This window comes from Triturus cristatus, chromosome 3_1, assembly GCF_964204655.1.
Source record: "Triturus cristatus chromosome 3_1, aTriCri1.1, whole genome shotgun sequence".
Classification (NCBI taxonomy): Eukaryota; Metazoa; Chordata; class Amphibia; order Caudata; family Salamandridae; genus Triturus; species Triturus cristatus.
Window position 1 is genome coordinate 375,639,171 of NC_140583.1, and position 19,638 is coordinate 375,658,808.

Genomic DNA, 19,638 nt, shown 5'->3' on the forward strand with positions numbered 1-19,638 from the left:
TAGAATTTTCCCAATGAAGTGACTAAATCAATGCGCCACTGTCCGTCATACCACTACACTCTACTCCAGTCCACACCACTACAAGGACATCTAGCCTAGGTCTGCTGTGGTTCTTGTTCAAACTTTTTACCTTTTATGTCAGCCCATGAAAAGCCTGATGCGTATTGGTAAGGTACGTGTGAGTCGTTTCTCCCACTGTAGCACAGGGTAAAGGCCGGCCTGTAAGTGTAGATGGAAAAACAAACGGGGTATTGAAAAATTACAGCCTTTACAACAATAAACTCAATTACAGTGGAGTGCAAGACAACACTCTGGAGAGAACACTTTCAGACTGAGGCAGCTTGGATAGGCTACATAGTGTGTCTACTCTACAGCAAGCATTAAGGTACAACAACAACGGGACAGGATTCAGGAGCCAGCACAGCCACAGAACAGGAGAACCGCGGCACAGGCCAGGCACCCTACCCCTTACTTACATTTTGACCGAGCCAGAGAAATGTCAAATGCACTGCAGCAACCTAGAATTTTCCCAATGAAGTGACTAAATCAATGCGCCACTGTCCGTCATACCACTACACTCTACTCCAGTCCACACCACTACAAGGACATCTAGCCTAGGTCTGCTGTGGTTCTTGTTCAAACTTTTTACCTGTTATTCCATAAATTTTCTCCAATCCAACTGACTGTGTGCAAAGATAGTATGCTCAGCATCCTCAATGATGGTGACCGTGTGGTACGTATTCTCCAACACCAACTCAGTCTGTAGTGACTGATTACGTTTATAATATATTCCATATTACCAAATTGCAACGGATATTGGCCGGCACCTGCAGTGGTAGGAGTACAATGTGGTCATTATTAAACAACAAGGAAACATTAACTGTCACCACACCTGAGTCACTTGTACTTTGTCGATAAACTAGTATAGTTCTACTTCATGGCATGCACAATTCTTCGTAGTCAGCCAGCATCCAATGCAATGCATGCCACCATCATTCACAATAATCACTCATTACCTGTCTTGGTGTTCTCTTTGGCTGTCTGATCTGATGCCTGCCTAGCCTTCTGCCAGTCAGTGATGAGTTTCTTTCGGATTGGAAACAAAATGGAATATAGGCGGAGTCACGTTTCACTTCTTATGGAGGGACTGTTAGAGGCAACATGTATTGTACTATTCTCCATCTCCATCCAATGTCTGACTTGCTTGAAATGTACTTAGGGAGAGTAAGGAACATGGAGCAGGACCCTGAGGAGTGGAGTGGACAGTTATGCACAGACGTGCAACTCCAATAGGGAAATAAAAAAAGGAGACTGTTGATGGCTTTGTTGTGAATGTAGATTTTGAACCAGAAAAACAGATACACACAGTCACACACAAATAAAGGAAGGGAGAACAATTTGAAAGCCTAGTTGTCAGGGAAGAGGAGCTCGTCCTCAAACTCTGGTGGTTCGGACAGCAGTACGTCTAACAATCCACTACTTATGTCATCAAAGTCACTCTCCTCTTCCTCCTGTGATTCACGTATTTTGTACTCTGGTGGTATAAAGTGTTGATTCATTTTGATCATGGTTAACCTCTCAACACTTTTGGGCGAGAGACTGGTCCTTTTGACAGTAACAATGGCACCAGCAGCACTGAAAAAACGCTCTGAAGAGACACTTGCAACAGGGCAAGCCACATACTTTATCGCCAGCCTGCTGAGCACTGGCCATTGGCTTCTTTTCCCATACCAATACACCAATGGGCTTTGCTCCATGTAGACCTCTGTTGTGTCATCTAGATAGGCCTGAACCATCCGCTCAATGTTCAGGGGTGCTCCGATTTCCTGGGCCTCTTTTGCCTTTGCATCAGTCATTGATGTGCAATACCCTTTCCGTAGAAACCAATCACCTGCCGTTTTTGTACATGTGCCTGATGATCCTGTCGGTGCTGTTGATGTTATTGCTGCTGGCAGTGTTGACTGCTGGGAGGCAAACACACTGCTCTTGGCTTCTGAAGTAGAACTTCGTTCTGGGTGCCCTGCAGTACTTTTTCTGCCCTGGAGGGGCGGGCCTTTAATGAAGATCCTTTCGTTTTCAAACTCAGTGGCTTCCTCAGCTATCAAAGTTTTGTACTGGGCAACATTCACTTCTGAAAAAGGAATGACTTCATTACTGCGCAGCAATAATTTGTAACGTGGATCCAAAATTGAGGCAGTAATGTAATGTGGATCTGACAGAATGTTATTTTGAATCCTTGTATTGTGAGATAAGCGAGCGGATAAGGTGTCTGCCAAAGAATGTGCGTCTACTTTGTCATCCACATCTGCGTACATTTCTGCCACCTCCTTCAGCTGTTGCTCTAGCATGTACAACAATGGGATAGCTTGGCCCATAGTACAGTCCTCCCGGCTCACTTCACGGGTGAAGACCTCAAAAGGAAGTAGCATCTCTGTCAGGCTTTTGACAAGGTCCCATTGGGCCATCTCAACTCTCATGCCTTTCACTGTAGGATCCCCTGACCTTTTCATGACATAAGCATTAAGTGGTATGTACTGCTCAAACAGACGCTCAAGCATGTAATACGTTGAGTTCCAACGTGTTGGCACCTCTTGGATGAGTGCTTTGACTGGCATTTTATGCTCACGTTGAATCACCCTCAGCTCCTTCCGGGCTTTAAAAGAATGGTTGAAATGTGTGCATATTCTTCTGCAGGTGGTCAGTAAGCTGCTGACTTTGCTTTCATTTTTCAGAAAGTCTTGCACAACAATGTTAATGCAGTGTGCCAAACATGGCACCCTGAAATACCCACCATCTTTCATGGCCCGAACTACATTACTGCCATTGTCCGTGGCAACAAAACCAATGGTAAGACCTCTTGGTCGCAGCCACTCAAACACCTTGCTGTTAAACTCATCCAAAATGTTAGCAGCAGTATGAGATTTCTCCATTGCAAACATGGCTACAGTTGCATGTTTGCGAGTGTCTTTAAAAATCTCAGCGGTGTCAACAACGCCGTCAGATATCTTATCTTTAACACCCGAAAAAGAGACCCAGTGTGCAGTGATGCACATGTAATCAGTGGCTTGGCAACTGGTCCACATGTCTGTTGTCAGGTGTATACTCTGAACAGCACTCTGTTTTAAGGCTTTTCCAAGCAATTCCAGCACGTCGTGATGTAGTGCTGGAACAGCAACTCTTGCAAAATAGTAGCGGCTGGGAACTTTCCATTTTGGGCAGATGGTGGTCACAAACTCAAGAAAACCCACCCCTTCAACAAAAGAAAAAGGGAGAAGGTCCAGTGCTAACATTTTTGCCAGCTTAGCATTGTACAAACGTGCTATTGGGTGATTGCGTTCGTACTGCCCCTCCGGCCTACTAAACATGCTAAGAATGGTAGGCTGCATGGTATTCCTTCCTGTGGTCGACTTCGCACTTTTTGGCCCAGCAGTACTCCTTGGTGTCTCAGGCTGGCTCTTACTCTTGTGCCAATGAGATGTGGCTGAGGATGTGGGCGTTACCACTGCAGTGCTGGGGACAGGGCTACTTTGTCTACCACTAGCACAGAGAATGTCTCCCTCTTCATCCTGTTCCACCGTGAGCGGACTTTCTACTCGTTTATGCCCAACAGCAATGGTTCCAGTTTTGATGAGCCTAAGGTGCTCCTCCCACTGGATTGCGTGGTGTTTTTTCAGATGGGTCATTTGGCCTCCGGTACCATAGTTTGTACCAAGCTTTCCACGGCTAACAGAGGAATGACAAGTGGAGCATACAGCAATGTTCTCCTCCTTTGGGCTAACCGTAAAGTAGTCCCACACTGGGGAGCTTAACTTTTGTCTCCTGCTGGAGGTGCCACTCCCACTTCCAATGCCGGATGAACTGGAGGGTGTGTGTTGAATTTGACTCTGTGCAGGACCACTACCTACTTCTGCTGAGGTGGTGCTTGTTGTGCTGGATGTAGGACGCTGCCGGCCCTTTGCTAATGTAAATATGGAAGCTGGAGGTCGTGTTGGTGTTACCTGTGTTCCTTTTGCCATGCCTGCTCTTGTGATGTGTTTCCCTCTCAGACTCAGTTTGTAGCTTCCAAGTGACATCTAGATCATCAGAAGGGGGGCTTGGTGAAGAACTTGATGTACTAACCCTCCTTTTCCTTGCTGGGGATTTAAAAGCCAATGCAACTTCTAAAGGAGTGGCTTCCTCTTCTTCCTCTGCATGATGCTCAATTTCCTGAACTGCCCCTACTTCAGGAGGAACAGCTACTATTGCGGGCGGTAGCTGCGGCTGTTGACCACTTATCTGCTGTGTTGATGATGTTCCCTCCTGCGTGGATTGTGTACTACTTTGAGATAGCGATAAGTTTAGTTCAGGCTCAGCATCACTGCTTTCTACCATAAGGCTGGCTACCTCTTCCACACTCATCTGCTTGGGCATGGGTTGGTGGGTTGGGCCCACTGATGTGGAGGTGCTGCCCCCAGCTTGCCCCCCCGACACCGCTGCTGCAGGCCTCATTTTTGGTGAACCAAAAAAGGTTTTGGGAGGCACACCAGACTTAAGTGACACTTCCTTCTTCTTCTGTTCCTTCTTCTCCATGGCAACTTTCTTGGTACCGGAGGACCTGCTACCTGCTTTCTTTGGGGGCATCTTCAACAGATGTCAAAACAGCACTCAGTTGCACAAGTTGCAGAGATGCCTGGTCAGGTCACTGACACGTCACGTTGTGTACACTACAGCAGCAGGACGTCGGTCTGGCACCACAACAGTGGATGATGATGACACACCTCTGTCTTTTGTGCACCTAAAAGCAAAAAGCCAGAAGAACATCAGTCAAAAGATCCATAATATAATATATAATTTATTAGTGTCTCGTGGGTGGTCATCACAATTATTAAATTTCATGCAGTCAGTGAACAACATCAACAGAATAGCCAGCCATTAAGAGACTGACAAGGCCAGGGATCCTTTTGTATTTGTACTGTGTAGTGTACACTTAGGAAGAAGAATAGCAAGGGAAAAAAACCCGCCGTGATGATTGCTGAGTTGTACCCCTGGGCCTACTGTACGACTAGGCCACAAGTTTGGACGCCTATGGCAAAGGCACAATGCATGCCTTCCTACAATGGCCGCCACACACATGCCCAGCCCCCCCACCACAATAACACACAAAAAGTGATTGGAAAGGACAGGAAGAGGAAGTTGTAGTGTCTGTGGAACTTAATCCCTCTCATAAAAATGTTTTCCAGACAAATAACAGCTTCTCCCTGCTCCAAACCTACAGCTCAATGACAGCCTGAGGAGTTTTTTGTGCAGAAATGCACAAAAAAGCGTTTTCGAGAAGGGTCTATGTTGCTCGCGAGATATTGTTTGCCAGATTGCAAAAGCTGCGTGTTCGGGTTCGCGAACTGTACAAAAAGGCTTTCTCGCGTGCGCGAACACGCATATTGCGAGCGCAAAAATGACGAAAACTGTAAGTCCGCGTTGTCGCGCTGTGCAGAGTTACCGAAAGTTCGCGAGCTGAATCCCTTGCCTTACATGCAGGCCAAAATAGCCCAATTTGTTTAGCACACACCCAAAAAATGCTATTGCACCCCAAACACACCTTTTGCAACAAAATCCAAAGCCATCCATGGAGTAAAGGAAAATCACCAGACAACACCAACTGTACATGTAAAATCACGCACCACAGCTTGGAGGCTGACTACCTCTGGGCCTAGTGGAAGACTACTAGGCCACAAGCTTGGAACCGGATGGCAAAAGCAAGCACACTGCTTGGATGGCTTCACAAAATGGCCGCCACACACCCACAACAACCACAAGAAATGGGAGACAGTCAATGGACGCCTATGGCAAAGGCACAATGCATGCCTTCCTAAAATGACCGTTCGCGAGCTGAATCCCTTGCCTTACATGCAGGCCAAAATAGCCCAATTTGTTTAGCACACACCCAAAAAATGCTATTGCACCCCAAACACACCTTTTGCAACAAAATCCAAAGCCATCCATGGAGTAAAGGAAAATCACCAGACAACACCAACTGTACATGTAAAATCACGCACCACAGCTTGGAGGCTGACTACCTCTGGGCCTAGTGGAAGACTACTAGGCCACAAGCTTGGAACCGGATGGCAAAAGCAAGCACACTGCTTGGATGGCTTCACAAAATGGCCGCCACACACCCACAACAACCACAAGAAATGGGAGACAGTCAATGGACGCCTATGGCAAAGGCACAATGCATGCCTTCCTAAAATGGCCGTTCGCGAGCTGAATCCCTTGCCTTACATGCAGGCCAAAATAGCCCAATTTGTTTAGCACACACCCAAAAAATGCTATTGCACCCCAAACACACCTTTTGCAACAAAATCCAAAGCCATCCATGGAGTAAAGGAAAATCACCAGACAACACCAACTGTACATGTAAAATCACGCACCACAGCTTGGAGGCTGACTACCTCTGGGCCTAGTGGAAGACTACTAGGCCACAAGCTTGGAACCGGATGGCAAAAGCAAGCACACTGCTTGGATGGCTTCACAAAATGGCCGCCACACACCCACAACAACCACAAGAAATGGGAGACAGTCAATGGACGCCTATGGCAAAGGCACAATGCATGCCTTCCTAAAATGGCCGTTCGCGAGCTGAATCCCTTGCCTTACATGCAGGCCAAAATAGCCCAATTTGTTTAGCACACACCCAAAAAATGCTATTGCACCCCAAACACACCTTTTGCAACAAAATCCAAAGCCATCCATGGAGTAAAGGAAAATCACCAGACAACACCAACTGTACATGTAAAATCACGCACCACAGCTTGGAGGCTGACTACCTCTGGGCCTAGTGGAAGACTACTAGGCCACAAGCTTGGAACCGGATGGCAAAAGCAAGCACACTGCTTGGATGGCTTCACAAAATGGCCGCCACACACCCACAACAACCACAAGAAATGGGAGACAGTCAATGGACGCCTATGGCAAAGGCACAATGCATGCCTTCCTAAAATGGCCGCCACACACATGCTCAGCCCCCCCACCACAATAACACACAAAAAGTGATTGGAAAGGACAGGAAGAGGAAGTTGTAGTGTCTGTGGAACTTAATCCCTCTCATAAAAATGTTTTCCAGACAAATAACAGCTTCTCCCTGCTCCAAACCTACAGCTCAATGACAGCCAGAGGAGTTTTTTGTGCAGAAATGCACAAAAAAGTGTTTTCGAGAAGGGTCTATGTTGCTCGCGAGATATTGTTTGCCAGATTGCAAAAGCTGCGTGTTCGGGATCGCGAACTGTACAAAAAGGCTTTCTCGCGTGCGCGAACACGCATATTGCGAGCGCAAAAATGACGAAAACTGTAAGTCCGCGTTGTCGCGCTGTGCAGAGTTACCGAAAGTTCGCGAGCTGAATCCCTTGCCTTACATGCAGGCCAAAATAGCCCAATTTGTTTAGCACACACCCAAAAAATGCTATTGCACCCCAAACACACCTTTTGCAACAAAATCCAAAGCCATCCATGGAGTAAAGGAAAATCACCAGACAACACCAACTGTACATGTAAAATCACGCACCACAGCTTGGAGGCTGACTACCTCTGGGCCTAGTGGAAGACTACTAGGCCACAAGCTTGGAACCGGATGGCAAAAGCAAGCACACTGCTTGGATGGCTTCACAAAATGGCCGCCACACACCCACAACAACCACAAGAAATGGGAGACAGTCAATGGACGCCTATGGCAAAGGCACAATGCATGCCTTCCTAAAATGGCCGTTCGCGAGCTGAATCCCTTGCCTTACATGCAGGCCAAAATAGCCCAATTTGTTTAGCACACACCCAAAAAATGCTATTGCACCCCAAACACACCTTTTGCAACAAAATCCAAAGCCATCCATGGAGTAAAGGAAAATCACCAGACAACACCAACTGTACATGTAAAATCACGCACCACAGCTTGGAGGCTGACTACCTCTGGGCCTAGTGGAAGACTACTAGGCCACAAGCTTGGAACCGGATGGCAAAAGCAAGCACACTGCTTGGATGGCTTCACAAAATGGCCGCCACACACCCACAACAACCACAAGAAATGGGAGACAGTCAATGGACGCCTATGGCAAAGGCACAATGCATGCCTTCCTAAAATGGCCGCCACACACATGCTCAGCCCCCCCACAACAATAACACACAAAAAGTGATTGGAAAGGACAGGAAGAGGAAGTTGTAGTGTCTGTGGAACTTAATCCCTCCCATAAAAATGTTTTCCAGACAAATAACAGCTTCTCCCTGCTCCAAACCTACAGCTCAATGACAGCCTGAGGAGTTTTTTGTGCAGAAATGCACAAAAAAGCGTTTTCGAGAAGGGTCTATGTTGCTCGCGAGATATTGTTTGCCAGATTGCAAAAGCTGCGTGTTCGGGATCGCGAACTGTACAAAAAGGCTTTCTCGCGTGCGCGAACACGCATATTGCGAGCGCAAAAATGACGAAAACTGTAAGTCCGCGTTGTCGCGCTGTGCAGAGTTACCGAAAGTTCGCGAGCTGAATCCCTTGCCTTACATGCAGGCCAAAATAGCCCAAATTGTTTAGCACACACCCAAAAAATGCTATTGCACCCCAAACACACCTTTTGCAACAAAATCCAAAGCCATCCATGGAGTAAAGGAAAATCACCAGACAACACCAACTGTACATGTAAAATCACGCACCACAGCTTGGAGGCTGACTACCTCTGGGCCTAGTGGAAGACTACTAGGCCACAAGCACACACATCCAACAAAGGTAAATCACACACACACACCAACAGTGAAATACACCACAGCCACGTTTAGCATTTCAATCCTATGCCATCCATGCCCTACATGATGTAGAAATTCTACAGACACCACAAAACATGGACCCATGGGTACCCTACTGGCTGAAATTGCAGAGAAAAACAACTAGGCCCATATTGAAAGTAGTACAGGCCACCCACCACAACAATAATTTTTAAAAACAATAAAAATCCCAGAAAAATGTAGGTACAAACAAGCCCCAATGAAACAAAACACACCAATTCTCCAACTTATTTGTCGTAAATTAAATCTCAAATCAAAAATTCCTCAAATAAATCCAAAAAAATGGTATGATGCAGCAGACAGACACAAAAAGTGATCCTTCCAGCTCCAAATCCAAATGAAAGTGAACAACACATGCACAAAGCACGTGGGAGGAGCCTGCTGGACAGGAACAGGAAGTTGTAGTGTCAGGGGCACTTCCTTCCTCTTGAAAAAAAAGTGTTAAAAAAATTAAAGGACTCTTTCTTACACAAAGACTACAGCAAGATCACAATCTGAGGAGTTTTCTGAGCAAAATGATCATTTTAGAGAAGGTTTTATGAAGCTCGCGAGATATTCTTTGCCAGATTGCAGTTTTTCCATGTTCGGGATCACGATCTTACCAAAACAGCCGCCGGAAGTCAGTTCGCGCGCACCAATGACGTGTTCGGGGTCGCACACTCTCGCGGGCTTGGGCAGCCATAGTACAAATCTCGTGGCGCTCGCAAACAGACAGAAAAGCAAGTTGGCGATCGCAGAATCAAGGTAAGACATTACCGCGCGCGCGAGAATGAATATTGAGCGCGCGAGGAAGTAAATTTACTACGCTACGCGCTAGATTGCGTAGCAATCTGCAACTTCGCGCTCTGCGCGAAGCGCGAAGTTACCAAAACTTCGCAAGCTCCGCGAACGGAGCGTAGTTCAACGCCCAGGCTTAGTGTGCACACCAGCCGGCAAGGGCTTCATTGTGCAGTCAGAAATCGACAACAGTGTACATTGTAAAGGACACAACCATTCAATCATAAAGGCCCATGACTTGTGCTGCACAGAGCTAGTGGCCCCAGATGCACAGTGTCCTGCATGGGCCTACCGCCATGGGCCGCTGACTTGCAAGGCACTGGGGCAGGGTCACGGGTGCAGAGTCACGGGTGCAGACCAGTATTCCGCAGATGAAAAAGGGGCTTGACGCGGAGTGTCTTGGTGGACAGTGGAATGTGTATCCCCAAGGCATGATGCATAGGGCAGGACCACCCTGAAACAGTCACTATGGTGGAGATGAATGGAACAGACACATGTCGGACACCAAGTCCGATCCAGCCAGATGAAGATGCAGAAAACCACCAGGCCATGGACTCTGACGCCACCAAGGCCCAACCAGATGGTGCCCAAGACTCATTGTGCACAGAGTTAGTGAGTGGCACCAGTGCTGTTAGGGGATGCCGCCTGTGATGAGGCGTGTCAAATGGTGTGGACTCCTCCAAATCTTACCTAAGACACAGTTCCACATGCATGACCTACTGGACTGCAGTCTAGGCCTGAGGCAGCAGTCAGCAAGGGCCATTCACCGAGTGTCGCCGGCTTAGGTTGGATGGACCCACCGGCCTGCGTAGTTCAGGTTCAGTGTCACCACGGAACGCAGACTTGCAGTGAACAGGGTTGATGGCACCAGGTCAGTTTTTGAAAGTGTTCGATCAGCTCCGTGACTCTGATCCGGCTTTTGTCTGGACTGAGCCGCATCTTCCTCTTACTCCGCTCCGTGCGTTCACTGTTGTGGACTGTGCCATTCATGATTCATGACTATCTGCTGGATGTGGGACCTACTGGTCTGCAGGGTAGGCCTGTTACCTCATCCGAGTGTCGCCGTCTTGCACTGAACAGGGTTAGTGGCACCACATGTCGCCGGCTTGCATTGAACAGGGTTAGTGGCACCACGTGTCGCCAGCTTGCATTGAACAGGGTTAGTGGCACCACGTGTCGCAGGCCTGCGATATGGAATTATACCTCACTGATTGAAGGAAGTCTGATGCTGTGGCTGATGCCACGGACTTGGGGTCACTGCAATTCAGAACTCAGGACACAGTTCCACATGTGGGACCTACTGGGCCAAAGGGGATGCCTGTGGAGTATGTCAATGAGAAAGGAGTAATGTGGGCCAGCGTTGGGGGGGCAGCGATGGTCTTTGGAGGCCGAAGGACTGATGCTTGGAGCTTGCACCAGCACGTGGTGTGCCCTCTTTAACACACGCCAGTGTAGGCAGGTGAGCGGAGCCTCGTTGGAGCCCTGGGGCAGGCATGATGGTTCTGGGGACCAGCAGCCCAGGGTGCAGCAGGCAGACGCAGGCCCCGCCATGCTAGGGCAAGGACTCGTGGTGGGCTGAGAGGTGCCCCCCTGGCAGACGCGTTGTCCATTTCGAATGAGAACCACAACCAGAGGCTTTCTGTTCACACCCCTACACAGGCCTGGCGTATTCAGGTCCAACCCACTATGCACGTGCATGCAGGGGCGGACGTAACGTGTGACATTTCCGCATTCTGCCCCACAGCCTGTGGGGACATGCATGGTAGCGTACACTGGCCACTACACTCCATGCACCAGCAGTTGATCTCCACACGGCCATTTCCGTGGTTTGCACTCTGTGGTCTGTCCGGCATCTCCACGCCACACCTGGCATTGGGTAGGTTCTCATTCCTTAGTCACTTGCCGCTCTCGCACATGCCTGCTCCATGCCTCTCCTCACATCCTGCTATTGTGTGTCTGTGGTGCCATGCCATGGCTGGGTTGTGGGCATGGCAAGGCGGATTCCCAATCGAGTCGTGTTGTCATGTCTGGTCGGTTGGCATATTGTGTGTCATGTTGAATGTAGTTGTGCTGCGTGCCCATTGGCAGTGTCGAGAGTTGCATGACTGTGGGCTGGAGGTGTGTGGTGGGTTTATTTTGAACTTACCAACGGGCACTGCATTTAGATGTGTGCCATCCTGGGAGCGCTGGGTGATGATGGACTGTTGGGAGATATGAGTTTCATGCACTCTGCCTGGGGAGTTGGCCACAACATTGTTGAGGAGTCCCGGGTGGTCCACCTTTGCCTGCACATTCATGGTATACATGTGCTTTCTGTTGCGGTCGTTGTGTGCAGTGTGGGCAGGGGGCATGAGGGGTACATGTGTGCAGTTGATTGTTTGACACGTGAGGGAATCCAGCTCTGGCGTAGGGACCTTGCTTGGTCTCCAGCTGCTCCGGCGCAATGTAGGTGACGTGGGGGTGCTGGGGTACCGGGCTGATGTTGGCATCCAGGACAGGTGTGATGACCTTGGATGAGGCTGGCTGTGTGACTCCTCCAACTTTGTGGGTTGAATGGTACCAGAGGCCGGAATGTGCTGCGCAGCTGGAAGATTTGTCTGCGGAGGGATGTTGGTTGTCTGCTGAGTTGTTACCATCGGCAGATGGGGGATGTGGGTCAGGATGCGGGGGATGGTTGTCCTTTTGGGTCTGTAGTGGACAATGTCCTCCTATAGCGTTGGGTCTGGGCGGCAGGTGCGTTTCAGGTGGGTCTGCTGTCTTTGTCTACGCTGCCTCTGTGGTGTTCCCGGGGGGGGCAGGACGGGTCCTGGGGTTGGTGGCGGGCCTGGGGTAGTTGCGGTGGGTGTTGTGGCCCTCATGGGTATCTGCGTTGCATGATCATTGTCTCCATTGCATCTGTGGGTCTTCCGGTGTGGCTCTTGGCTGGGCTTCCTTTTATGCTGCAGGTAGTTGTCCTGCTTAACACCAGCAAAAGGCAGGTGTTAATTCCTTGCTGCTACCACAGCTTATCGCCTGTTTTCGGTGTGCATCGCAGATATGGCAGTTCGTTGTGAAAGTGGTGTTGTGGATTTTTTGTGTGTTTTTGCACGGGAAACGTCTACTCTGCATCTCATTAGGGTTAGTTGGTGGTGTCCCCAGTGGAGATACATTTTGGGGCAGTTATCACGGGAATACTGGCGATGTCTGCAGTTTGCACCAGCTTGTGACTGGGGTGTTAAATCTATCTCCACTTTTGATGTGTTAAGGTGGAGATAAATTGAAGATAAGTCCTTGTGAATATCCCCCTAAATCTATGAACACAAGGCCCTTAGTCTCTTTTTCTGACAATCTCCAGCACAACAAGATTGCAGGATGTATCCAACAATGAGTTTCACGGGGCCAGATAACTACTTTCGAGAGCATTCTGAAATGGATTTGCTACTGTGGATGACTTCAAGAGTGAGAAACTTGTTTCTTTGGCCCAATGAAGTTGCGCCTTGGGAGGATTGGCTTGGATGGTTGGTCTTTGTCTTCCAGCGGTCTGAAAGCCCAGACATTAACTTAAGCCTAACTTTTCAGAGGTGTTAGGAGTCAGTTAAATACATCCATGGGTCACAGGACAGCACTTGAAAGAGAGGACTCACTCCAGATGAGGCCACCAGTAGGGTACATTTTAGCTCCAGTTGATACTGGGCAGCTGGGTAAATCGTAGAAAAAGGCTGTCCCTGTAGCCACACAGAAGGCCAGCAAACTGACCCTTAGAGTCCACTTCTTTGTCCTGGCCACAAATGAGAGCAGGTCCAGCCATTCAGGACTCTTTAAACGTCTCCAACGGTAGGTGCTGTTCTTCTTCTGACCTTCCCAGGTCCTAAGAGTGTTATAAAGAAGAGGTGCCTCGGAGTGCCACATTTATGACTGGCAACAGCTAGTGTGTGGGGCAGACTTCTGGGAACTCCTACCCAATGGCCAAGTGGTAACTCTACTCACTATGTCACCAGTTCCTGTTTACCCTGCTCCAAACAAACAGAATGTTTTCTCTCAGACGGTGAACATTAGACCTGTCAGCCCGAACATTTTTCCTTCACCCTCCTATCTTTCTGAATCTGTTTTTGCTGGCTTTCGGACTCTGTGCACTTTTCACTGCTAAGCAGTTCTAAAGTACTTGTGCTCACTCTCTAAAACAGGGCAAAATTGGCTTACATCTGATTAGCACACTTAATTGACTCATATGTCCGTAGTAAAGTGGTATACCATATTCCCAGGGCCTGTAAATTAAAAAACTATTAGTGGGCCTGCGGGACATATTGTGCCACCTGCATGCATATCCCCTTAAAACACGTCCCATGTAAGCCATTGCATCGTGGATGTAGTTTTAAACTGCTGATTCGATAACCCTCTTGCCAAGTCTTAAACTAGGGCTGGGTGGAATTTGCGTAATGCCACTTCGCAGAATTTTAAAAGAAATTGTGGAAAACGAGCGCACAACCTGAGGGACCGTGTGCTTGGGCAGGCTCCCCGATCTCCCCAGCCTGGCTGCGTTGAGAAGCAGGGACCGGCCCGGGCCTCCTGAGTTTCGGTCAGGACCTGGGAGCCCACGTCCTGCGGCCTGCCAAGTATCCATCTGCCCGGGACAAGAGTCCCTGGTGCAGAGCCCCTGAGCCCTACAAGGGCAGACGGGAGCCCTACTGCTATGGCTCGGTGTGGGCAGCTGGGAGTCCTTTCGGTCCCGGACATCTGGTCGCACCTTTCTCTCGGCCATCTGGTCGCACGCAATGCTTTCCAATGGGGCGACCAGATGGCCGGGCTGCCCTGGAAGTCCCGATGGGGGCTCATTCGCCTCCCCGATCCCCGGCAGGGCTCCAGGAGGACGGGTGCGTCCGGGCCTAGGGTCCCCTCCGTCACTCGGTGCGCACGGTTTACCAGAAAGGGGGGTAGCCTTCCTCCGGATTACTAGGGGCAGGGTATGCCGGAACGCGGTTCTCAGGCGGGGGACCAGATGGGCTAAGCCCGGACGACACTTCCCACCAATTCACTTTCAGTGGTATGCTTATTTATCGTCCTCCGGGCAATGATTCTGTCTTCAGGTCCGCACTGGCCGATATGATCGGTCCTATAGCACTTGATTGTGCCAATTTCAACATTGTGGGGGACCTTAACATCCATTTTGATAATGGGTCATCCACTACGGTGAGCACTCTGCTGGCGAACCTCGAAGCTCTTCAACTCACTCAGCTCGTCACCCTTCCAACCCACTCAGGGGGCCATATTTTGGACCCCTTTTTTTCCACACTTGAGGGGGTAAGGTTGTCAGATCCGAAGCTGATGGGGTGGACTGATCATCTGCTTATAGAAGCCTTTTGTCCGGTTCACGATAAGCCTTTTAAAGCTGTTGACAGACCTATTCTAAAAAGGCCTTGGCATAAGCTTAGGCTTGAGGAGTTTTATAGCATACTGGAACAGAAACCTCTGAGCATCTTTTTTAATGTGGAACAAGGTTACCAACAGTTCTGCGCCTGGATCACCGATGCCTTGGACTCTCTCATACCTTTACGGTGGTCAAAAGGCCGGACAAAAACACCTAGTCCTTGGTATAATGACTCACTCGCAGAACTAAAAAAAGCCTGCCGAAAAACAGAGAGGGAATGGAGAAGATCCTACAGGCCTGCTCTGAAAACTCTGTATTTTACTGAGCTGAAGCTCTATCATAGAGCTATTTGCAGAACACGAGCCGCATTTTACGCTCAAGAATTTGCCACCAGCCCTAACCCTTCAAAACTGATTTTTAAGATACTGAAGGATCTTATGAAAAACAGATCCACCTCAGAGGTGATTTGCACAGATTCCCACTGTGATAAGCTGGCCTCCTTTTTTGTGGAGAAAGTGGAAACAATCTACCAAAGCTTTGACACACTCCACCAGAACCGAGAGGTTACTGTCCCCGATTCGTTGGGATATGAGACTCTTGCAATGCTACCTGAACTGACTACTGAGTCCTTTGATAGGCTTAGCCTCAGGGTCAAGTCAGGTTCTCCCTCGGACCCGTTAAAGCCAGCCTTAATTAACACACTTTCCCCACTCTGCCGTGACCCCATATTGAATCTTATCAATATGTCATTGTCCAGCGGAATGGTACCCACGGCTTGGAAACAGGCAGTGGTTACTCCTATACTAAAAAAAGCCAACTCTGACCCCCGGCTGCCAGAGAATTATCGACCCATATCCCTGCTGCCTTGGATTGCCAAAGTAACAGAAGCCCATGTCAACTCTGTTCTGTCTGAGCATCTGGCTCGCAACCAGATATTGGATTCCAGTCAGAACGGCTTCCGGTCGGGACACAGTACCGAGGCGGCATTACTTTACATCACGGAACATCTACGCCAGGTTCTGGATTCAGGTCGCACTGCAGCGCTTTTACTATTAGATCTAAGCGCTGCCTTCGATACTGTGTCCCACCATATACTGATCCAACGCTTACAGGAGGCGGGAGTGACTGATCTCGCTCTCCAGTGGTTTCGGTCTTTTCTATCAGATCGTTCTTTTAAAGTGGCCATACCACCTGGCCAATCTGCCACTTATCCCCTGGAGCTGGGGGTACCACAGGGATCCTCGTTGAGCCCTACTATGTTCAACCTCTATGTGAAACCGTTGGCTGGTGTCGTTAAACAGTGGGGTCTTACGATGGCCTCATATGCGGACGACACACAGCTAGCGGTGACACTTAGTGGAGACCCTGAGGTGGAGGCCCCCAAATTTCGAGCGGGTTTGTTGGCAGTAGCAAGCTGGCTTCGCACCAACTGCCTTCAGTTAAATGCCACCAAAACAGAGGTGTTGGTATTAGGGAAGCATGCTGAGCTATGGGGTAACCAGTGGTGGCCATCAGAGTTGGGGGTCACTCCCATTCCAGCTTCTGGAGTGAGAAATTTAGGCATCTGGTTGGACTCTGCGCTCACCTTCAAGGACCACACTAAGAAGGTGGCTGCCACGTGCTATGGCATTCTGCGGGGAATAAGGCCGGTCTTAAAGTATTTTGATCCCCCCACCAGACAGCTTGTGGTCCAGGCCTCTATACTATCTCGGCTGGACTACGGCAGTTCACTGCTGTTAGGGGTGAATCAAGAGGAGGCCTCTAGACTCCAAAGGGTGCAAAATGCCGCGGCTCGGGCCATTGTGGGCCTCCCTAGACATTGCTCAGTGTCTGGTACCATCGCGGCCTTACATTGGCTCCCGGTCAGACAGCGAATTCAGTTCAAAGCGCTATGCCTGACCTTTAAAATTTTGAAATCTTCTTCGCCCCCGGCACTTGCTAACCTACTCATGCCCTATGTTCCTTTGAGATGCTTGAGATCGGAGAGGCTTCACCTGGCGGTCTGTCCGCGCTTTAAATTGAGTAGAATGGGTGGCCGCTCCTTTAGGGTGCTCGCGGCAGGTTTGTGGAACTCGCTCCCGGTACACATCCGAGCTCTTGAAGACCTGCTCGCCTTCAGGCAGGCGATTAAAACTTTACTGTTTCCCGTGTCTGGTTAATTTCCTTTTTTTTTATTGTGTGTTATGTTGTAGCATCTGTCACAGCGCCAGGACGCCCCTTTGCTGGGGCAGCTGTGCGCTATAAAAATATAAATAACATAACATAACATAACATAACATAACTTCCCCGGGGCGTCCGGTGCTCCCTCCTCCAGCCCGCGGCGGAGCAAAGTGCCCGGGACGGGATCCATGGGTCCCCCGGGCATCTGGGCCCCAGGAATTCCTGCGGGCCTCCCATGCCTGAGGCCCAGCGTGGGGTCTATGAGCCCCCCCGAGCCCTGCAGCCCCGAAGCCCTGCGGCCCTGGAGCCCTCCAGCCCCAGAGCGCTGGAGCCCTGCAGCCCCGGAGCCCTGCAGTCCCCCAAGCCCTGCAGACCCCGTGCCCTGCAGCCCCTGAGCCCTGCGTGGGCAGGTGGGAACCCTAGCGGGAAGGCTTGGGGTTGGACAGATGGGAGTCCTTTCAGTCCTGGCCATCTGGTTGAACCTCTCCCCTCGGCCATCTGATCGCACGCAATGCTTTCCAATGGGGGGACCAGATGGCCGGGCCAGCCTGGAAGTCCCGATTAGGGCTCATTTGACTCCTGAATCCCAGCCAGGGCTCCAGGAGGTCGGGCGCAACCGCGCCTAGGGTCCCCTCCGTCACTCGGAGTGCGCTGGTTACAAGAAAGGTGGGTAGCCTTCCTCCGGATTAGTAGGTGCAGGGTATGCTGGAACACCCCTCCGGGGCTGGCGGCTCTTTGCCAGGGACCAGATGGGCTCTACGGGTCCCAGGCAGTCCTCCCTGGGCGCCCGGGCCCGAGAGCTCCGTTGGTCCTCCCCGTGCCTGAGGCCCAGCCGGGGTCCCCAAGCACCCTGGGAAGCAGAGTCCCCCGAACCCTCGGTGGGTGGACAGGCGGGAGCCCTACCGCTATGGCTCGGGGTGGGCAGACGGGAGTCCTTTCAGTTGCCGGCCATCTGTCGCTGCTTTCCCCTCGGCCATCTAGTCGCGTGCAATGCTTTCCAATGGGACGACCAGATGGCCAAGCCAGCATGGAAGTCCAGATGAGGGCCCATTTGCCTCCCGGATCACTGCCAGGGCTCCAGGAGGTCGGGCGCGTCCGCGCCTAGGGTCCCCTCCATCACTCGGAGTGCGGGTTACAAGAAAGGGGGGTAGCCTTCCTCCGGATTAGTAGGGGCAGGGTATGCTGGTGGTTCTTTGCCAGGGACCAGATGGGCTACGCCTGGGCATCATCCTCCCAGGTGTCCGGGGCTCCCTCCTCCACCCCACGGCATGGCAAAGTGCCCAGGGACGGGCTCCATGGGTCCCTGGCAGTCCTCCCCCTGGACGCCCGGGCCTGAGAGCTGCGGTGTTCCTCCCCGTGCCTGAGGCCCAGCCGGGGTCCCGAGCCCCCGGCAAGCAGAGCCCCCCCGAGCCCTGCATGGGTGGGCAGGCAGGAGATCTACCGCAATGGCTCGGCTCGGGGAGGGCATATGGGAGTCCTTTCAGATGCCGGCCATCTGGTCGCACCTTTCCCCTCGGCCATCTGGTCGCGCGCAGTGCTTTCCAATGGGGCGACTAGATGGCCGGGCCGGCCTGGAAGTCCCGATGAAGGGCCATTTGCCTCCCGGATCCCAGCCAGGACTCCAGGAGGCCAGTCGTGTTCGCCCCTAGGATCCCCTCCGTCACTCGGAGCGCGCGGGTTACCAGAAAGGGGGGTAGCCTTCTTCCGGATTACTAGGGACAGGGTACTCTGGGACCCCTCTCGGCCTAGCAGTCCTCAGCCGGCAGCTGGACGGACCCAGATGCCCCCCCAGCCCTGGGTCTGTCCTGGGGCCTATCGCGTGGCAGGCTGCCCCAGATGAGATCCGGCAGGCCTCCCACCTGCTGGGCTGGGTCCAAGGGCCCCTGGGAGGGCGGCCTCCCCACCCCAGGCTCCGTCCTGGGTAGTGCCGCGTGGCAGGTGTGCCCGAACAAGTTGCTGCAGGCTCCGTCCAGGGTCCTGCCACGTGGCAGGGTGCCCTAGAAGGGGTCTGGCGGGCCTGGGGAGGCTTCCCCTGTGCCTCTGGCCGGGGTTCCCCGAGGGCCCCGGGTAGGGCGGCCTTCCCACCCCGGGCTCCGTCCTGGGTCCTGCCGCATGGCCGGGTGCCCGGAACGAGGTCCGGAGGGCCCGGGGAGGCTTCCCCCTTACCTCCAGGCCTGGGAGCCCCGGCTGGTTCCAGGGGCCCGGCCAGGCCCCGGGTAGGGGTCTCTGGCCCCAGGCCCCATCCCATTGCCTGCGGCACTGCCAAAGGCATGGGACGGGGTTCCGGTGTGCCCGGGGAGCCTCCCCTTGCTCATCTGTGTTCAGGAGCTCCGGTCGAGCCCCTGGGGGCCCCGGGGAGGGTGGCCTTCCTGCCCCAGGCTCTGTCCTGGGTCCTGCCTTGTGGCAGGGTGCCTGGGGCAGGGTCCGGAGGGCCCGGGGAGGTTTCCCCTGTGCCTCTGGGTCTGGGAGCCCTGGCTGGGTCCAGGGGCCGGTCGGGCACCGGGTCGGGGGCTCCTCTCGGTGGGAGGCGTGCGGGATGGGGAGCCGCCCGGCTCTTCCCT